Raw genomic sequence first — 20,833 nt, 5'->3', positions numbered from 1 at the left:
GTAGATGACTCATAAAACACATTTAACATAACTGAACTCAATTATATAAACATGAAAAAGAAAGGAAAGAAATAGTAAAGGCCACTCCACCTACCAACTACCCAACGAGTTATGCCCCAAAATAAAACAGAAATGGGACATATGACTCAGCAAGCCAAACAATGAAAGTACTTGTCTGCACCGAGGGGGATCCAAGTGTTTAAAGATAAGATACATTTTGTACACTACTACTCCTGTACACTTTGCATGCACAACCAAACTACAATCTTGCTCAATGATATAAAAAAAGATAAAACATAGTAGTGACATTACCCATGGTGACATGTCTATACTTTATGGGTAACTTAGATTTTCTAAGGTAATTTGGATTATGTACCATTTCACTTTGTGAGCTGATTATAAAACCGAAGGGATAATATAGTATTGTGATTTAGTCTCCTAACAGTTTCTGTGTTCTGTAAGAAACAAGAATCAGGCTGATATCACACTTCTCTGCAAGATGGGACACAAAAGATCAATGATTTTCATGTTCAAAAAAAGAAAAAAAAACTTAGAACACACAAATTTTATTATGAAAAATATTTAACAAAATGGAAATGAAATACTTTAATTAAAACTGTACTGGGCACAAGAAACAGTAGCAACTGATTATGACTCAAGAAATGAAAAAACCTAGATGGGAAGAACATGAGAAGACACTTCAGAAGACACCTGTTTGGCAAAAATTCTACGATTTTCTTCTCTATGGCTCAAAACCTTTGGTTTCTTACCTCTCCTTCCCTCCCTCCCATACAGCAAACAAAAAACAAAGACTAAAAATACTGCCACTGATGCCAAACAACTAACAAGTTTGTTTACTACAATATACAATATCATCCACCAAGTCCCTTTTTTTTGAGACTGATAAACATTTCAAAACCATAGGGACAAAATGGATTTGTCTGCCTAAAGCTGGAGAGAAAGACAAGAGGATTGCTAATGAGTAGGAATTGTTTTTTTTTTTAATTGAAGTATAGTTGACACACAATGTTATATTATTTTCAGGTGTACAACACAGTGATTCAACAACTCTGTATGTTATACATTATGCTATGCTCACCAGAAGTGTTGCTACCATATGTCACTAATATGACACTATTGAAATACCACTGACTATATTCTCTATGCTGTACTTTTCATCCCCATGACTTATTCATTACTGGAAGCCTGTACCTCCTATTCCCCTTGACTGCTTTTTGCCCACCACCACCCCCTCCGACAACCACCAGTTTGTTCTCTGTACTTATGGCTCTGGTTCTTTTTGCTTGTTCATTTGTTTTATGAGATTCCACATACAAGTGAAATCATTTTTTGTCTTTTTCTGACTTATTTCACTTAGCATAATACTCTCTAGGGTCATCCATGTTGTCACAAATAGCAAAATCTCATTCTTTTCTATGGCTGAGTAATATTCCATTGCGTATATATACATTTTCTTTATCCATTCATCTAGCCATGGACATTAAGGTTGCTCCTGTAAATAATACAATAAACAAGGGTGCACTTATCTTCTCAAATTAGTGTTTTCATTTTCTCTGGGTAAAGACCCAGTAGTGGAATTACTGGATCACATGGTATTTCTACTTTTAATTTTTTGAGGAACCTCTATACAGATGATTTCCCGTGGCTATACCAATTTACATTCCCAAAGGTGAACAAGGGTTCTTTTTTCTCCACAACCTCACCAGCACTCGTTTCTTGTGTTCTTTACTTCAGCCATTCTGACAGATGTGAGGTGATTTCTCATTGTGATCTTGATTTCTATCTCCATGATGATTAGTGATATTGCACATCTTTTCATGGGTCTGGTTAGCCATTTGTATGTCTTCTTTGGAAAAATGTATGTTCAGGCCCTCTATCCATTTTTAATCGAATTATTTGGTTCTTTTTCATGTTGTTGTGTAAGTTCATTACATATCTGAGATATTAACCCTTTTATCAGGTTTATCATTTGCAAATACCTTCTCCCATTCATTAGGTTGCCTTTTCATTTTGTTGGTTTCTTCACTGTGCAAAAACCTTTCATTTTGGTGTATTTTATTTTTGCTTTTATTTCCCTTGCCTGAAGAGACACATCCAGAAAAATGCTGCTAAGGTCAAAGTCAAAGAGATTACTGTTTATATTTTCTTCTAGGAGTTTTATGGTTTCAGGTCTCACATTCAGGTCCTTAATGCATTTTGAAATTATTTTTGTGTATGGTATAAGAAAGTGGTCCAGTTTCATTTTTTGTATGTAGCTGTCCAGTTTTCCTACCACTTATTGAAGAGACTGGTTTTTCCCTTCTGCCTCCTTTGTCGTAGATTAATTGACCATAGAAGCATGGGCTTATTTCTGGGCTCTCTATCCTGCTCCACTGATCTATGTTTCTATTTCTGTGCCAGTACCATACTTTTTTATTTAACTTTGTAGTAGACCTGGGTACAGGACTTCTTTCTCATGTGATGAAAATGTTCTAAAACTGTGGTTGCACAACTATGAAAATATTAAAAACTACTGCATTGTGTGGCTGCTCAACAATGTGCAAGCAGGTAACACTAACAATGCTCTCAATTAAATGACAGGCAAGACTCCAGAACACCTGTGTGGCCTATAATCTCAACAACTGGGTGACAAAAATTTGTAAGTAACACATAGTTTGGTGATAATATAATGGTTTTACTAAATGTGTCTGAGTGCTTCTTCTCCAACCTTTTAGACATTTATAAATAAGAAATGAGTATAAGCAGTTACAAATTTAGCTATGAAATTAATGTCTTACTAGTCATCCCTCAAGTTTCATAAAGATTTAACTGAATTTAAAAGCCAACCCAATTTAATTTTTAAGAGTCTGTAATAACTATTATGTATACGCAGGGACTTTCTCAATATTATGAAACCAAAAGTAAAGATTTTTAAAATAAACAAGTATGGATACTGATTTAAGACAAAATATAACAGTTCATTTTTAATTGTCAAAATAGTCTCATAGACAAAAAAAATACCAGTTCATTTTTAATTGTCAAAACAGTCTCATGGGTTCTACCCATTAACTTCAAAACATGTAACTGTTATATACATAAACTTATAAAATAAATGTTATAACTTTAAGAAGTATGACAACAAATTAGTTTAAGAGCATGGGCTCCAGTCTCAGATCACCTGAGTTTGAATCCAACTCTGCCACTTACCAGCTATGCAACTTTTAGCCTTAAATTTCCTCATCCGTAACATATAAAAATAGCGATACCTACTTCCCAGGATTGCCAGGATGATTAAATGAAAGTACTAAGCATGGTGCTTAGCGAACTATAAATACACAATAAATGCAAGCTATTTTTATCACACTACTAAAAGTTATCTTCCCTTGCTTTAAAAATCAGGGTTCACTACAACATTTCATTTGTAAAAATATATCCACTGCTTAGAATAAAAGGAAAGCTTCTAGGCAAATGACTCAGCCCCCTGAATTCCAAAAGTCAAGCACTGGGAATAAAGTACATTTTTAGTTTTAAAACAAAACACTCAAGTTCCCTAACCCTGGAAGGAGGAAAACAAAATCCAAATATACAGTGAATTGGTAAGCATTACCACCCACACCCACCTGAAAAGAAAAAAAATTACAATTAGAAATTTCTTGGATCCTGGATCAATAAAGATTCTGTTTACTGGGGTGCCTGGGTGGCTCAGTTGGTTGAGCGACTACCTTCGGCTCAGGTCATGATCTCCAGGTCCTGGGATACAGCCTCACATCAGGCTCCCTGCTCAGAGGGGAGTCTGCTTCTCCCTCTCCCTCTGCCCCTCCCCACAACTTGTGCATGCTCTCTTTCTCTCTCTCTGTCTCAAATAAGAAAATAAAAGCTTTAAAAAAATAAAAATAAGTAATTTAAAGCCTTTTTATAACAAAAACTTGAACATCCAAAGAGTGTAACCTTAAAAATTACAAGAATAAGTGTGCCTGGGTAGCTCAGTCAGTTGAGTGTCCAACTCTTGGTTTTGGCTCAGGTCATCATCTCAGGATCCTGGGATCTGGCCCACATCGGGCTCTGCGCTCAGCATAGAGTCCGCTTGTCCCTCTCCTGCCCCCTCTGTGCATGCACATACTCTCTCACTCTCTCTCAAATAAATAAGATCTTTAAAATAAAAATAAAAATTACAAGAATCTCAAAGATTAAGCAGAAACTTCAAAATGCTTTTTATGCTTGCAACAGACCACTCGAAATTAAATGTCTAATCTCTTTCCTTCAACCCCAAATGGTAATGCTTGTCTTTCCCTATTATTATTCCAATTTAAACATCCCTTACTTATACTTTCAAATTTGTTCATACCAATGATCTTTTTAGTCATTTTTTCAAGTTAGTAAATGTAACAAATCTGTTATGGAAAAAACATTTATAAAGGCAGTACTCACTTTGAACTGCAGCACAGAACCATGAAAAAGACCCTGCAAGCTGAAACTGAGCAATCTCACTAATCAAACAGGAAAAAAAACCACAATTGTTCTGTGAACTTTAAAATTTCTATAATAACATTTAAAAACATTTAAGACTTTTTAACTGTCAATTATAAATGCATAGGAAAATGGTAAGTATTCTGTGATTAATATTTACTATTTTATAATTTAAAACAGAAGAAACATTGAAAATCAGTGTTCTATTTTTTTCTAAAAATACTTACCAAGAGTAGGCAGTTCTTGCCTTCTCATTTTTCTCATATAAGCTATGACACAGAATAAGGATGTTTTCTATGCCTTGGCAAACTCTCTTCATCTGTTCGAAGTTTGGTTCAGCTTACAACATTTTACCCCTTTGTCCTTTCAGTCTTGTCAAGTATTTCCAAGAATTTCTTTAATGTGGAATTTTTGCTGGAGTCACTTCCCCTGGAACATCTTCATCCTTTCTATCATAATGACTTTCCTCATTCATGCTGATAAATTCACCTTTACTGTAAGTTCCTTGGGCTTCCTTTGAATAATGTTCCCTTTAGACCACTGTTATCTTTCATCACATTGTTACTGATGGGCTTGCATTCCGAAACAGACCTATCCCATATTAAATTGTTGATGATCATAATTACTCGCTCAATTCATCTTTGGAATCTGGGTGTGAAGTTTGCACATCATCCCTATTTGCTCTAGCAGCTTAATCCCTGCTGATTCTGAAAAGAAACCATCCTTCACTGGCAATAAAAAGTTCTTCAGTCTCCTTGTACTAAGTTTTCTTTCATGCAGCAAATAACTTCAACACTAATGAATGTTAGCCAAACTGATTGAGTTCCTATTACAATTTAAATTCAATGATGTTAAAGAGATTTTACCTTGTTTTTTATATTCTTCCAACTTTTTCAATACAGTTCATACTATACCTTCCTACAGGCCTAGCTCTTATCCTATCTTCACTTACCTGTCACTGTTTTCAAATCATCCATGACATCCAAATTTTCAAATCTACTGTTACTTTTCATTTCTTTGCTGCATTTCCATCTTGGTTGGTCAGCTCTCCACTTTGATTACCCAGTTTTGTAAAATGCCACACAGATTTACCATTAGAAGACAAGGAAGTAACACAACTACATCCTTTGCTGTCTATGCAAGAACTGAATAACAGACACACAGTGACCAATCTCCAACAGACTTCGAGAGGAGTAACATGACTAGTCACTGACCATAATGGACATCTATTAATTACCTACTGATTTCTGAACTGAAGAGCTAGCATAGAAGTTTATGCACTACACAATAACTGAGAGTTCACATACCACAGTAAATGACATCTGAAATGTGTTGTTAGGGGATTGGTATTACTTAACAAAACTGTGGCAACAGAACTTCAAGCAAAGTGAGGACTGACTACACAAAGAAAAAAGTACTTAGATGTGGAAAATATTTGCTGTCATATATGTGATAGGTCTCAAAAACGACTATAAACATCATTAAAAGTTCTCTCCAAACTTTGAAACTTGATGCTCACAATTCACTACAAGTGAGGCATAAACTAAGAACTCAAATTGGTGTAAAGGATAATGAAAACTTGATAAAGACACAATAAAATTAGATCTCATTCTCTCTCCATAAGAGCATTTCCTAACTAACTGATTTTTTAAGACATTAACAACTCTTCTTTTAAAATGGAATCTTATCGGGGTGCCTAGGTTGCTCCGTCGGTTAAGGGTCCGACTCTTGGTTTCAGCTCAGGTCATTATCTCATGGGTCTTGGGATCAAGCCCTGCATTGGGCTCCCCACTCAGGGGGGAGTCTGCTTGAAGATTCTCTCCTGCTGCTCCTCCCCCAACTCGAATGTGCTCACGCTCGAGCCCTCTCTCTCCAAAAAAATAAATCTTTTAAAATAAATAAATAAAAATTTAAAAAACAATCATATCCATCTACTTTTAACATTTTTATTCATTGCAAAATTTATGTAAAGTTAATTAATTATTCCCACTGAAATTACTTTGACAGGAACTAAAAATTAAATAGGCTTGACTTCTCCATCAAAACAAGATTATCAACTTACAGTAGGTATACCTAGCATTTCTGATTCATATTTCATGTGCCATCAGCATGCTTTATTAGTAATGTTTCTTTTTTTTTTTTTTCAGACTATTTATTTGACAGAGAGAGCACAAGCAGGAGGAGAAGCAGGCAGAGGGAGAGGAACAAGCAGGCTCCCTACTGAGTAGGGAGCCCGATGTGGGGCTAGAACCCAGGACCCCGGCCGCAATCATGACCTGAGCCAAAGGCAGACACTTAACCGACTTGAGTCACCCAGGTGCTCCAGTTTAGTAATGTTTCTTAAATGCTATCAGTTGCTATAAAATGAAGCAACTGAATCAATTTTAAGTTCAGAAATATACTGAACTCAGCCATTAGAAATGTTTTATTAGGGCACCTGGTGGCTCAGTCGGTTAAGCGTCTGCCTTCAACTCAGGTCATGATCCCAGGGTACTGGGATTGAGCCCCGCATCGGGATCCCTGCTCAGCAGAAAACCTGCTTCTCCCTCTCTCTCTGCCCTTCTCCCCTGCTCATGCTCTCCCTCGTGCTTGCTCGCTTTCTCTCTCTCAAATAAATAAACAAAATCTAAAAAAATAAAAAAATGTATTATTAAAGATTCACACTTACCAATTAGTGGTGTTGGGAAAAGTGGACAACTATATGTAAAAGAATTAAACTGGACCACTATCTTATACCATATTCAAAATGCATTAAAGACTTGAATGTAAGACCTGAAACTACTAGAAGAAAAATAGACAGTAAGCTCTTTGACATCAGTCTTAGCAATATTTTTTTGGGTCAGTCTCCTCAGACAGGGGCAACGAAAGGTAAAATAAATGGATATACATCAAACTAAAAAGCTTTTGGAAAGCAAAGGAAACCATCAACAAAATGAAAAGGCAACCTACCAAATGGGAGAAGATATTTGCAAATCATACATCTGACAAAGAGTTAACATCTAAAATATATATAGGTCTTACACGACCTAATATGAAAAAAGAAAAAATTAAAAAATAGGCAGAAGACATGAATAGATACTTTTTGAAAGAACACATACAGATGGCTAACAGACACATGAAAACATGGTCAACACCACCAATCATCAGGGAAATGCAAATCAAAACCACAATATATCACCTCTTATCTGTCAGATTTGTTATTACCAAAATACAGAAAATAACAAGTGTTGGCAAGGATACAGAGAAAGAAGAACCCTTGTACACTGTCAGTAGAAATGTAAATGGAAGGGGCACCTGGGTGGCTCAGGGGTTAAGCATCTGCCTTCGGCTCAGGTCATGATCCCAGGGTCCTGGGATTGAGCCCCGCATCAGGATCCCTGCTCAGTGGAAAACCTGCTTCTCCCTCTCCCACGCCCCCTGCTTGTGTTCCCTCTCTTGCTGTGTCTCTCGCTGTGTCTCTCTCTGTCAAATAAATAAATAAAAATCTTAAAAAAAAAAAGAAAAAGAAATGTAAATGGAAGGAAAAAAAGAAATGTAAACTGATACAGCCATTTTGAAAAAAAGTATGGCAGCTCTTACAAAAATACAAATTCAAAGGAATATATACACCCCTATGTTTACTGCAGCATTATTTACAATAGCCAAATTACGGAGGCAACCTAAGCATCCATCAATAGATGAATGGATAAAGATGTGGCGTGTGTATGTGTGTATCTATATCTATATCTCTATCTATATAGATGAACACAATGGAATATTATTCAGCCATAAAAAAGAATGGAATCTTGCCATTGGCAACAACGTAAATGGATAGAGTATAATGCTAAGCAAAATAAGCTAATCAGAGAAAGACAAATACTGTGTGATTTCACAGATACGTGGAATTTAAGAAACAAATGAAAAAGAAAAGAAAGGGGGGAAAAAAGCGAGAAGCCAAAAAATAGACTTAACTACAGAGAACAAAGATGGTTACCAGAAAGGAAGTGGGTGGGGGATGGGTAAAATAGGTGAATGGGATTAAGAGTACACTTAATCTTGATAAACACTGAGTAATATATGGAATTGTTGGTCACTACAAATACCTGAAATGAATACATTAACTACACTGGAATTAAAATTAAAGTATGGAGGTTCCTTAAAAAATTCAAAGTAGAAATACCATATAATTCAGCAATTCTACTTCTGGGTATTTACCCAAAGAAAATGAGAACACAACTCCAAAGAAATATATGCATGCCTATGTTTACTGCAGCATTATTTACAATAGCCAAGAAATGGAAGCAACCTAATGTCCATTGACAGCTGAATATGTGTAAGGATGTGGATGTGTGTGTGAATACATTAAATACACACACACATATACACACTGGAATATCACACAGCCATAAAAAGAATGAAATCTTGGGGTGCCTCCATGGCTCAGTCAGCTAAGGGTCAGAGTGATTTCAGCTCAGATCATGATCTCAGGGTCAGGACTGCAGGCTCCGCACTCAACGTGGAGTCTGCTTGAGATTCTTCCCCCCCCCTCCCCACTCTCAGGCTCACTCTTTCTCTCTCCCTAAAATAAATAAATAAATAATCTTTAACCCCTCCCACCCAAAAAAGACTGAAATCTTGTCAATTGTGATAACATGGATGGACCTAGAAGGTATTACACTGTGAATTAAGTCAGACAGAAAAAGACAAATACTGTATGATGTGGAATCTAAAAATCAAAACAAAATAAAAGACAAACAGCCTCACAGATATAGGAAACTGCTGGTTACCAGAGTGGGAAGAGGCTGGAGGGGGGAGAAAATACCTGAAGAGGATTAAGAAGTGCAAACTTCTAGGGTAAAAAAAAGAAAAAAAAGGAATTCACAGAATGTATCACTTGAGTGTTAAATTTACATTATATGTTTTTATGGCAATAATCTGTTCAGATAGCTATAAAAACCTATTAAAAATAAAAAATAAAATCAAAATCTATTACCAAATACAGAGTATAGATTTTTAGTCACTGCTGTGAAAACAGCTTCAAACAAAATCATATTCAATTGTGAAAAGCTATCACCTTAAAATGACTTCTTTCATGACTTCTTTTCATAACAGCTAAGAAGAAAATTAAGCTATCCAGACTTAAAATGGAAAGTCATTTGGAATAAGTAGATAATGTCTCCCTTTCAATGTGAATGTACAGAATGCTGTATTTACCCTTACACATGAACTTATGAAGGAGGAAAACGTGTTCCCATGATTCTTTATAAGTCTGGAACAATTAAACTACACTTTTATCACCAAGTTTAATACTCCAACATAATGTATAAATTTGTTATAAGTTTGGAAAACCAGAAACATTTATAATAAAATCTATGATAAAAAATAAATAAAATTCAAAAAAATCTATGATGTTACTCAAGGCAAATATTTTCAGTGCTTCCTAAAATCTATAGCAAATATGAACTTGTAAATTATAAAACTTACAACAAATAAAGGGTTTCTTCAATTATTTAAGGTAAAAATAAAAACCTCATAACCCTGACTTTAATCAGGAGGCAAAGTGCCAGAAACCAAAAAGACAAAAATCAATCCAAAGAAAAAGTTGAAGAGCCAACTGGTATCTAGCTTTAAAATATCTATGAAATAAAGACAGAAAGCAAAGATTACTCAGCCTGTAAAGATCTGCAACCATATAAGAAACATTTAAAAAAGAAGAAAACCCCAGAAATAGTTGTTCCTTAGGGGTCCCATGACCCTTTCAGGAGTTACCAAAGTGAAAGCTATTTTTGCCATAATACTAAGACATTATTTGTATTTTTACTGTGTTGACATTTGCACTAAGGGTGCAAAATCAATTCTGGCCCCTTAGGCAGTGGCACCCAACTATACTAGTAGTCATTGTATTCATCACTGTCCAATAATGACTGTCATGGATATATACTGAGAGAAAATACAATTTAAGTATTTAAAATTTCTTAAGAGAGTGTATCTTGTAGAAGTAACCAAAAATCAAAAAGTACTTCTATTTAAAGAATAACTTAAAAGCAAGACCAGTCAGTTCAGTCTTAATTGTAATTAAAATACTTATTCCCTTAGAGATATCCCATTAACTTTTTGATCACGGAAGACAGTATCAAAATCTAAATTCTGTGATTTTTTTTCCAAACTACAATTAATGTATAGTAGTAAGATTGTATGTAATTGTATTTTAGTATAACATTTAATACATTACACAAGATAATATAGGTAGAGGCCAGAAAGATCAAACTTAAAATGTCACTAAAAAATAGGGACACCTAGGGGCGCCTGGGTGGCTCATTCGGTTAAGCGTTTTATTCTTCATTTCGGATTAGGTCATTATCTCAGGGTTGTGAGACTGAGCCCCATGTTGGGCTCTGTGCTGTGCATGGAGCCCGCTTAGATTTCTCTCTCTCCTGCTCCCTCAGCCCCTCCCTTCTCTCTCCCTCTCTCTAATAAAAATAAAATAAAATAAAACATAGGGGCACTTGGCTGACTCAGTTAGTAAAGCATAAAACTCTTGATCTCAGGGTTGTGAGTTTCAAATCCCACACTGGGTGTAGAGATTACCTGAAAAAATAAAAGCTTAAAAAAATTGTCACTAAAAAATAATTCCTAACTAAATTTTCATAGTTCTTAGTTTTCAACCTAATTTATAGCATCATGTTATATTAATCCCAGATAATCTAACATACCAACAAATAGGAAACCAATTAAAAAATATCTAACAAATATGAAAATTTAGTATTCCTGGATCATGTACTATACAGGAGTTATTCATCTTTTTGAATGAACATTTTACTAAACACATACATGCCATCTCTTTCTAAAGGACAGGAAAAGGCATAATACATATAAATTAGTTATAAGCAATCTAGTAAATTGCTTTCCTAGGTATAGAAACTGGATACACTCAAATGTGTATCTCTAAAGGCTTAACTGATGAAATGTTTACAAATGCTATTTTAGAATTATTTAAAGATTAGTTGCTCATTTTCTTAAAGGATCCACAGACCTGAAACATACCTCTTGCAACCAAGAATAGACCAATTATATATATCTAAATTGCACATGTATATACATAAGAATTGATATATACAATCACAATCATAAGTAGTTTACAATATTCAAATTCTTAAATCATGTATCACTTTAATAAGCAGAAAATAAAATTTTAAGCCTTGATAAATTATATGTACATTTAATATACAGCATATTTTTTTTTCTTTAAGATTTTTATTTATATGGGGCGCCTGGGTGGCTCAGATGGTTAAGCGTCTGCCTTCGGCTCAGGTCATGATCCCAGGGTCCTGGGATCGAGCCCCGCCATCGGGCTCCCTGCTCTGCAGGGAAGCCTGCTTCTCCCTCTCCCACTCCCCCTGCTTGTGTTCCCTCTCTCCCTGTGTCTCTGTCAAATAAATAAAATCTTAAAAAAAAAAAAAATATTTTCATTTATTTATTTGACAGAGAGAGAGAGAGATAGCGAGAGCCAGAACATAAGCAGGGGAAGAAGAAGAAGGCTTCCCGCCGAGCAGGGAGCCGGATGCAGGGCTCAGTCCCAGAACCCTGGAATCATGACCTGAGCTGAAGCCAGACGCTTAACGATTAAGCCATCCAGGTGCCTCTAACATACATTTTTTTTTTTAAGATTTTTTATTTATTTATTTGAGAGAGAGAGAGAATGAGAGATAGAGAGCACGAGAGGGAAGAGGGTCAGAGGGAGAAGCAGACTCCCCGCCGAGCAGGGACCCCGATGCGGGACTCGATCCCGGGACTCCAGGGTCATGACCTGAGCTGAAGGCAGTCGCCCAACCAACTGAGCCACCCAGGCGCCCCCTAACATACATTTTTAATATAACTTTTTAAAAAGGAAATGGCAACAAATGATAATATAGTAAAGGTTTTTTATCTTAAATACACACACCTTTTTTAAAAAAGATTTTATTTATTTGAGATAGAGAGAGAGAAAGCATGAGCAGGGGCGAGGGGTAGAGGGAGAAGCAGATTCCCCGCTGTGTGGGGAGCCTGATGTGCAACTCGATCCTAGGACCCTGGGATCATGACCTGAGCACAAAGCAGACACTTAACCAACTGAACCACCCAGGCACCCCCACACACATCTTCTTTACAAATCTCCTAACCTCTAGAATTGTTCCTGTGCCTTTAAAACACAGGATGGACATCCGTTGCCACATTATTTTCAACAATGAAATATTAGAAAAAAGTCCCTCTACAGAGAAATGATTAAGTGATTTATTAATACACATTATACTATGGAATTCTATGCAGACTTTACAAAGAATAAGGTAGAAAATTCTGGAGATGGTGGTGATCTTTGCACAATATGAATATACTTAATGCCTCTGAACTATAAACTTAATAATGATTAAAATGGCAGATACTGGGGCACCTGGGTGGCTCAGTTAAGCGTCCAACTCTTGATTTCAGCTCAGGTCATGATCTCAGGGTCATGAGATCGAGCCCTACATCAGGCTTTGCACAGAGTCTGCTTGAGATTCTCTTTCTCTCTTTCCCTCTGTCCATCACTCTTGTGCTCTTTCTCTAAAATAAGTAACTCTTAAAAAAAAAAAAACACTAATAGACAAAGTCGCAACAAAAAAAAACAGAATCAAGAACCAGACTGAAATTTTAGAACTGAAAAATTAAAACACCAAAAAAGAAAAAGCAAAAAAAATCAATGAATGGTTACCAGGGGCTGGGGTCATGGGATAATGGGTAGTTATTATTTAACAGGTACATAGTTCAGGCTGGATGATGAAATTGAAATGGTCTTTTTTATTTTAAGGTTTTATTTATTTATTTGAGAGAGAGTATGAACAGGGAGAGGGGCAGGAGAAGCAGACTCCCTGCTAAGCAGGGAGCCAGACATGGGGCTTGATCCCAGGACCCTGGGATCATGACCTGAGCTGAAGGCAGAAACTTAACTGACTGAGCCACCCAGGCGCCCCTGAAATAGTCTTTGAGATGACAGTGGCTCTATAGTAAGTGGAAGCTATTAATGCCAATAAACTATGCACTTAAAAATGGTCAAAGTGAATTTTATGTTATGTATATTTTACAATTAAAAAAAAAGGTGGGGCACCTGGGTAGCTCAGTCAGTTAAGCATCTGCCTTCAACTCAGTTCATAATCCCAGGGTCCTGGGATCGAGCCCCGCATCAGGCTCCCTGCTCAGCGTGGAGGCTGCTTCTCCCTCCCCTCCCCGTTTGTGCTCTGTTGCTATCTCTGTCTCTCTCTCTCTCTCTCAAATAAATAAAATCTTTAAAAAAAATGGTAATAAACTAAAGAAAACTCAAGTCATGGGTTCAAGAGCAAAACAGAGATAGAGAGGAAAGAATTGTGAAAATAGAGTAATAGAAACTACCTAATCTGAACAAGAGAAAAAAAATATTTAAAAAAAAGTGAGGGATACCTGGGTGGCACTGTCGGTTGAGCCCCAGCTCTTAGTTTCAGCTCAGGTTGTGATCACACATTGGGCTCCATGCTTCGTGCAGAATCTGCTTGAGATTCTCTCTCTCTGCCCCTCCCACTCATGCTCTCTCTCTCTAAAATAAATCTCAAAAAAAGAAAATGAACAGTGCCTCAGAAACCCACATGACAATATCAAAAAGAATAACATTCATGTAAGCAGAGTCCCAAAAGGACAGAAAAACTGTAGTGTGGAAAAAGAACTTAAAAGAAATAATGGCCGAAAACTTTCCAAATTTGAAAAAAAGATACATATCGGCTAAATACAAGCTAAGCAAATTCCCAAATAGGATAAATCTAAAGACATCCAAACCAAGATACTCATGATGAAATTGCTGAAAACTAAAGACAAAGAAAAAATCTTTAAAACAGCCAGAGAAAAATGACATATTACTTATCACTGCAGGTTTCTCATCAGAAATCTTGGATGCCAAAAGAAAGAAAAAAATTTTTTTAAGATTTTCTTTCTTCCTTTGAGAGTGACAGAATTTGCGAGAGCATGTGCAAGTGGGGCAAGGAAGAGGAGAGGGATAAGCCAACTCCGTACTGAGGGCAGAGCCCAACACAAAGCTCGATCCCATGACTCTGAGATCATGACCTGAGCCAAAATCAAGAGCCAGACGCCCAACTGACTGAGCCACCCAGGTGCCCCAGAAGAAAACACTTTTAAAGTGCTGAAAGAAATGTCAACCCACACAGCTACATACAATGAAAATACCCTTTAGTGGGCATTTGAAATTTAGAATATTCTGAATTTTCTTATATTTTTGTATAAAAATCCTTTCCTAAAGTTAAAGAATTGATAATGACCTAAATAAATATAACTATTTATAAATACAATCCATTCTTATACCCTAGTTATTTTATGTCTGACAGCTAAATGTAAAAATAATATTATATGATAGAGATTTGTTATGTATATATGAGATGACAACAACATAAAGGGAAAGGGTAAAACAACCTATACGGTGGGATCCAAAGTTCTGAGAAGTGATAAAGTATTGATTCTAAGAAGCCAGTCTCAAAATGTTAAAAATACCATGAGTCCATTTATGACACTCTCAGAAAGACAAAACTACAGCGACAGAAAATAAAACTGTGGTTGCCAGTGGTTAGGAGGGAATGGAGAATATGACAACAAAGGGATAACATGTAGGAATTTCTTGGAGCAACAGAATTGTTATTAATCCTATTTGTGGTGGTGCTTATAGGAATCTATACTTGTGTTTATATACAACTATAAGCTACCTATGTTCATCTCTAAAATAAAATACATATATGCATGCAAGATAAATGCACACATAATTATAAATAAACTGAGTAGTAATATTACAAGAGAGTTTTATCTTTATACTTTTTTAAATCTTTCAAATCATCTACAATGACTACTGTCTTTAGAATAAAAATAAAATATTCAAAAATAACCACAATATACTTAATTAAGCTAAAAATATGTCACTCCAATACAGTTCTCTAATAATACTATGTGGAAATGAGTAAATGAGAACATTGCAGAGTATTCTGAGATTTCCAAGTGTAAAGTTAATCATAATAGCAGGCAGCTGCAATCCCCTTCCCCAACTCTCTCTCACAACCAATCTCTTTCAAAATTTACTAACAAATACAGCTGACCCTTGAACAACCTTGGGGTTGGGGCACTGACCCCACCCCCAGTCAAAAATCCACAGATGGGGCACCTGGGTGACTCAGTTTGTTAAGCATCCAACTCTTGGTTTCGGTTTGGGTCATGATCTTATGGGCTGTGGGATGGATCCTTACATGGGCTCCTTGCTCAGTGGGGAGTCTGCCTGAAAGATTCTCTCCTTCTGCCCCTACTCCCACACGTGCTCTCTCTCTCTCTCAAAACAGATAAAGCTTAAAACACACACACACATATAACTTCTGACTCCCCAAAAACTTAACTACGAATAGCTGACTATACTGCAAGCCTTACAGAAAACATTAACAGTCCATTAATACATATTTTGTATATGTATTATATACTATATTCATACAGTGAAGTAAGCTAGATAAAACATTAAGAAAATGAGGAAAAGAAATTACATTTACAGTACTGTACAGTATTTATCAGATAAAATCTGAGTATGGGGCACCTGAGTGGCTCAGTCAGTTAAGCGACTGCCTTCGGCTCAGATCATGATCCTAAGGTCCTGGTATCAAGTTTGCATCAGGCTCCCTACTCTGTGGGCTGCTTCTCCCTCTGCCCCTCCCCCCCACTCATGCACTTGCATGCTCTCTCTCTCAAAAATAAATAAAATCTTACAAAAAAGAATCTGAGTATAAGTGGACCCATGAAGTTCAAACCCATGTTGTTCAAAGGTCAACTTTATTGAGATTCTGAGATGACGGAAGAGTAGGAAAGCACCAGGATTCTGTCTCCCCATCTAGACAATGACACAGGCATAATATATCTTATATAACTGTTTTTGGAACTCTAGAGTCCATTGAAAGCATGCAACTTCTAGGGGGTAGGTTTGGAAGGGAAATTTTGTGTCAATTTCAGCTCTTAGCAGGGTAGCAGCTATCCATCCTCCATCTCCAACTACAGGGCAGGCAGCTGAACATACCTTCCAGAAGTAAGCTTGTGAGAGCTAGGGTGGGCAAAAATGATCTGGTCCTCCAAGTATTGGGGATCTGTGCCCTAATTCCTCATTGCTGCTCCTGATCACAGTGGCCATTTTTGTTGCCCCAGCCCCCATGGCTACAGGCCCCTCCCCTTCTGCCCCGTATCCTTCCCCTCCCTTTCATTTTTTTTCTTTTGTCCCTTTGGGGGCCAGACATTAAAAAAAGTAGGACATTCAAAAGCAACTGCACATACAGAAGAAATTAGAAACTCACCATCCATATCCAGGGAAAAGCAGTGACTGAGAAAAGACCTGAGAAGAACTTAAATTGACATCTCAGGCTGATCCTAACTAGTCTATAACAATCAAAATAATGAAATATTTTTTAAAATTCTGAAGAAGGGGAGATTCTGATTTTCAGAATTACCATATTAATAGACTGAAATGTTCAGTTTTCAACAACAACAAAAATCACAAATAATAGGAAAACACGTCCCGTACAAAGGAAAACATAAACAGGAACTATTCCTGAAAAAGACCTGATGGTAGACCTACTAAACAAAGACATTAGAATAACTGTCTTAAAGATGCTCAAAGAAGGGACGTCTGGGTGGCTCAGTCAGTTAAGCATCTGCCTTTGGCTCAGGTCATGATCCCAGGGTCCTGGCATCAAGCCCCGCATCGGGATCCTTGCTCGGTGGGAAGCCTGCTTCTCCCTCTCCCACTCCCCCTGCTTGTGCTCCCTCTCTTCCTGTGTCTCTCTCTGTCAAATAAATAAATAAATGAAATCTTAAAAAAAAAAAAAAAGATGCTCAAAGAAGTAAAGGAAGATATACAGAAAGTCAAGAAAACAATGTATAAACAAAGTAGAGGGGCTCAGTCTGAGTGGCTCAGTCAGTTAAACATCTTACTTCAGCTCAGGTCATGATCCCAGAGTCCTGGGATCAAACCCCATGTTGGGAGCCTGAGCGGGGAGCCTGCTTCTCCCTCTCCCTCTGCCACTTTCCCTGCTTGTGCCTTCTCTCTCTCTCCCTCTGTCAAGTGGATAAAATAAAATCTTTTCAAAAAATGTAAATTCCTCATAATCTGAAATAAAAGATGTATTATAGATATAAAAAAATAATAATAAACAAAGTAGAAATATCAATAGATAAAAAAAGCCTATAAGAAAACCAAAAAGAAATTCTGGAGATGAAAAGTACAGTAAACTGAAATGAAAAATTCACTAGATAGATTTAAAGACAGACAGGAACAGGCAGAAGAAATAATCACCAAACCTGAAGATAGGACAATGAAAATTACCAAGTTTAAGGAACAAAAAGAAAAATGACAGAAACAAAACGAACAGAGTTAGGTACCCGAGGGACACAAACAAGCAGACCAACATACACACCATGGGAGTCCCAGAAGAAGAGAGAGAAAGGGGCATGGAGAATATTTTTAAAAATAATAAACTGAAAACTTCCCCAAACTTGATGAAAGACATGAATATAAATATCCACAAAGCTCAACAAACCTCACATAAGATGAATTCAAAGAAATCACACAGAGACGCTTTGGACAGACACAGACAAAGAATCTTGAAAGTAGCAAGAAAGCAATGATTCACATAAAATGGATCCTCAAAAAGTACATGTGCAGGTTTCTCATCAGAAATGCTGGAAGCCAAAAACCAGTGAGCTGATACATTCAAAGTGCTAAAAGAAGAAATAGTCAGGGGTGCCTGGGTGGCTCAGTCGGTTAAGCATCTGCCTTCAACTCAGGTCTTGATCCCAGAGTCCTGGGATCAAGCCCTGTGTTGGGCTCCCTGCTCAGCAGGGAGCCTGCTTCACCCTCTCCCTCTGCCCCTCCCCCTGCTCCTTTTCTCTCTCTCTCATAAATAAATAAAATCTTAAAAAAAAAGAAAAGAAAATAGTCCAACAAGATTCCAATATCTGGCAGAACTGTCCCTCAAAGGTTAGGGAGAAATTAAGACATTCTGAGATAAACAAGAATGCTCAAGGGTGTGCAGCAGTGTGAAATGAAAAGACAGTAAACAGTAATTCAAAGCCATATGAAGAAATGAGGATCTCAATGAAGGTAAATGCATGGCAACTGTAAAAGCTAGTACTGGGGCACCCAGGTGGCTCAGTTGGTTAAGCATCTGCCTTCAGCTCAGGTCATGATCTCAGGCTCCTTGCTCAGTGGGAAGTCTTCCTCTCCCTCTGCCACTTCCCCTGCCCCCTCCCCGATTCATAAGCTCTCTCTCTAATAAATAAATAAAATCTTTCCCAAAATATTAAAAAATAAAAACTAGTATTATTCTAACTTTATTTTGTAACTCCAAATGTTGTTTTCTACAGGATTTAAGAGACTAATGCAATCTAAAGAATGCCCTACCTCATGTTTAGGGGCATACAATGTATAAAGATTTAAGTCTGTGATATCAATAACCAAAGGGGTAGGGCTGGAGTTGTAAAAAAGCAGTTACTCTATGTTATTGACACTAAGCTGGTATAAATTCAAATTAGTGTTATAACTTTCGGATGTTAAATGCAATCCCCAGGGTAACCACAAAGAATACAGCTCTAGATATACAGAGTATGAAATGAGAAAGGAGTTTAAACATCTCACTACAAAAAATATCAACAGAAAAAAGTAATGCATGAAATGAGGAACAAAAAATTGATCACGATGTTCCCAGGAATGAAATAGGGCACCAGGGTGGCTCAGTCAGTTAAGCATCTGACTTCAGCACAAGTCATGATCTCAGGGTCCTGGGATCGAACCCCTTGTGGGGCTCTGTGTTCAGGAGGAAGCCTGCCTGTCCCTCTCCCTCCCCCTTGGCCTCTCCCCCTCCCCTTGCTCATCCTCTCTCTCAAATAAATAAACCCTTAAATAAATAAAAAGATAATGAAGAGGGGCGCCTGGGTGGCTCAGTCGTTAAGCATCTGCCTTCGGCTCAGGTCATGATCTCAGGGTCCTGGGATCGAGCCCCGCATTGGGCTCCTTGCTTGGCGGGAAGCCTGCTTCTCCCTCTCCCACTCCCCCTACTTGTGTTCCCTCTCTCACTGTGTCTCTATCAAATAAATAAAATCTTTAAAAAAAAAAAAAAGATAATGAAGAAATAGAAAGCCTGAATAGACCTGTAACTAGTAATCAGTAAACAAAACTCTCTGAAAAAGAAAAGTCCTGGACTTGATAGCTTCACTGGCACTACAAAATAAAGAAAAATACCAGTCTTTCTCAAACTTATACCCCATGATCAAGTAGAATTTATTCCTAGAATGCAAGGATGTTTCAACATATGAAAATGAATCAAAACAATACACATTAACAGAATGAAAGAAAAAAAAATACATGATTGTCTCACAATTGATGCAGAAAAAGCATGTGACAAAATATAACACCCTCTCATGATAAAAACACTAACATGGTACAACATAGATGCAACTTGAGGACATTATACTAAATGAAATAGAGACAGAAAGTAGAATGGTGGTTGCCAAAGATTGGGGGTAGGTGGGAATATGGATTATCATTTAATGGGTATAGCGTTTCAATTTTACAAGAAAAGTGCAGATGGTTGCACAACATTACAAAAGTATTTATTACCACTAAACTGTACACTTATAAGATGGTAAATTTATGTATTTTCTACAACTCTTTTATTTTTTTAAGAGGCAAAGTAAAGGATTTTTCAGATGTACCTTCTTCAGATGGAAGAATTCATCACCAGCAAACAAATATTGAAGGTATATTTGTCAAGAAAAAAATGACACCACATGGAAATCAGGGTCTACCCAAAAGAATGAAGAGTACTAGAAATGTAAATATCTGAATGTAAATATATTGCCTCTCAACTCCAAATCCACTTCTCTCTACCCTGCTTTGTGATAATGAAGCTGGTACTATAAACATTTCTTCTCTGCCAGCTGACAAAATGTTAACCTTTGTCAGCAGATGGCACTGGAGGAATACTCCAGACAGAAGTGGGTTCTCTTCCCATTAGTATGCTCTAATCTGCTGGTTTCAGTGGAGGACAGCGGTGTGCAAAAGATCCAATGGCCCTCTCCCCAGGCACCAACTTCCCATCAAGTCTCAGTCACACATATACAACCCCATGGGTAGTTTCCCAGAAAATTCTGTCAGCACCCCTGAGGGCAGCTCACCAAGTTTCAGCAGCAGTCCTACAAGGCCAGACACTTCCCAGAGAATTATGCCTCGGTCCCAGCTGGCTTCTTAGCCAGGTTCAGAAAAAAGCTGCCTAGTGACTTTTCTCAGCACCCCAAAAGGGGGTTTCCTGCTTGATAGCAA

General features: G+C 37.1%; 1 protein-coding gene across 7 annotated transcripts in view; it reads right to left on the bottom strand.

Annotated features, from left to right (window-relative positions):
- ZMYM4 (zinc finger MYM-type containing 4) overlaps positions 1–20,833 on the bottom strand; it is a 131,507-nt gene that overhangs the window by 84,001 nt on the left and 26,673 nt on the right. The window contains exon 1 of one of the 7 annotated variants that reach the window (XM_027597738.2): positions 13,897–13,921. The exons of the other annotated variants lie outside the window; for them this stretch is intronic. The gene's annotated coding sequence lies outside the window, so the exon portion shown is untranslated. Of the gene's footprint in view, positions 1–13,896; positions 13,922–20,833 lie in introns of those variants that run through there. 7 annotated transcript variants of the gene reach the window in all.

This window comes from Zalophus californianus, chromosome 4 (assembly GCF_009762305.2).
Source record: "Zalophus californianus isolate mZalCal1 chromosome 4, mZalCal1.pri.v2, whole genome shotgun sequence".
In the NCBI taxonomy this organism is placed as follows: domain Eukaryota; kingdom Metazoa; phylum Chordata; class Mammalia; order Carnivora; family Otariidae; genus Zalophus; species Zalophus californianus.
Note: the sequence above shows the minus strand (reverse complement) of the source record. Positions and strands in the feature narration are given on the sequence as shown.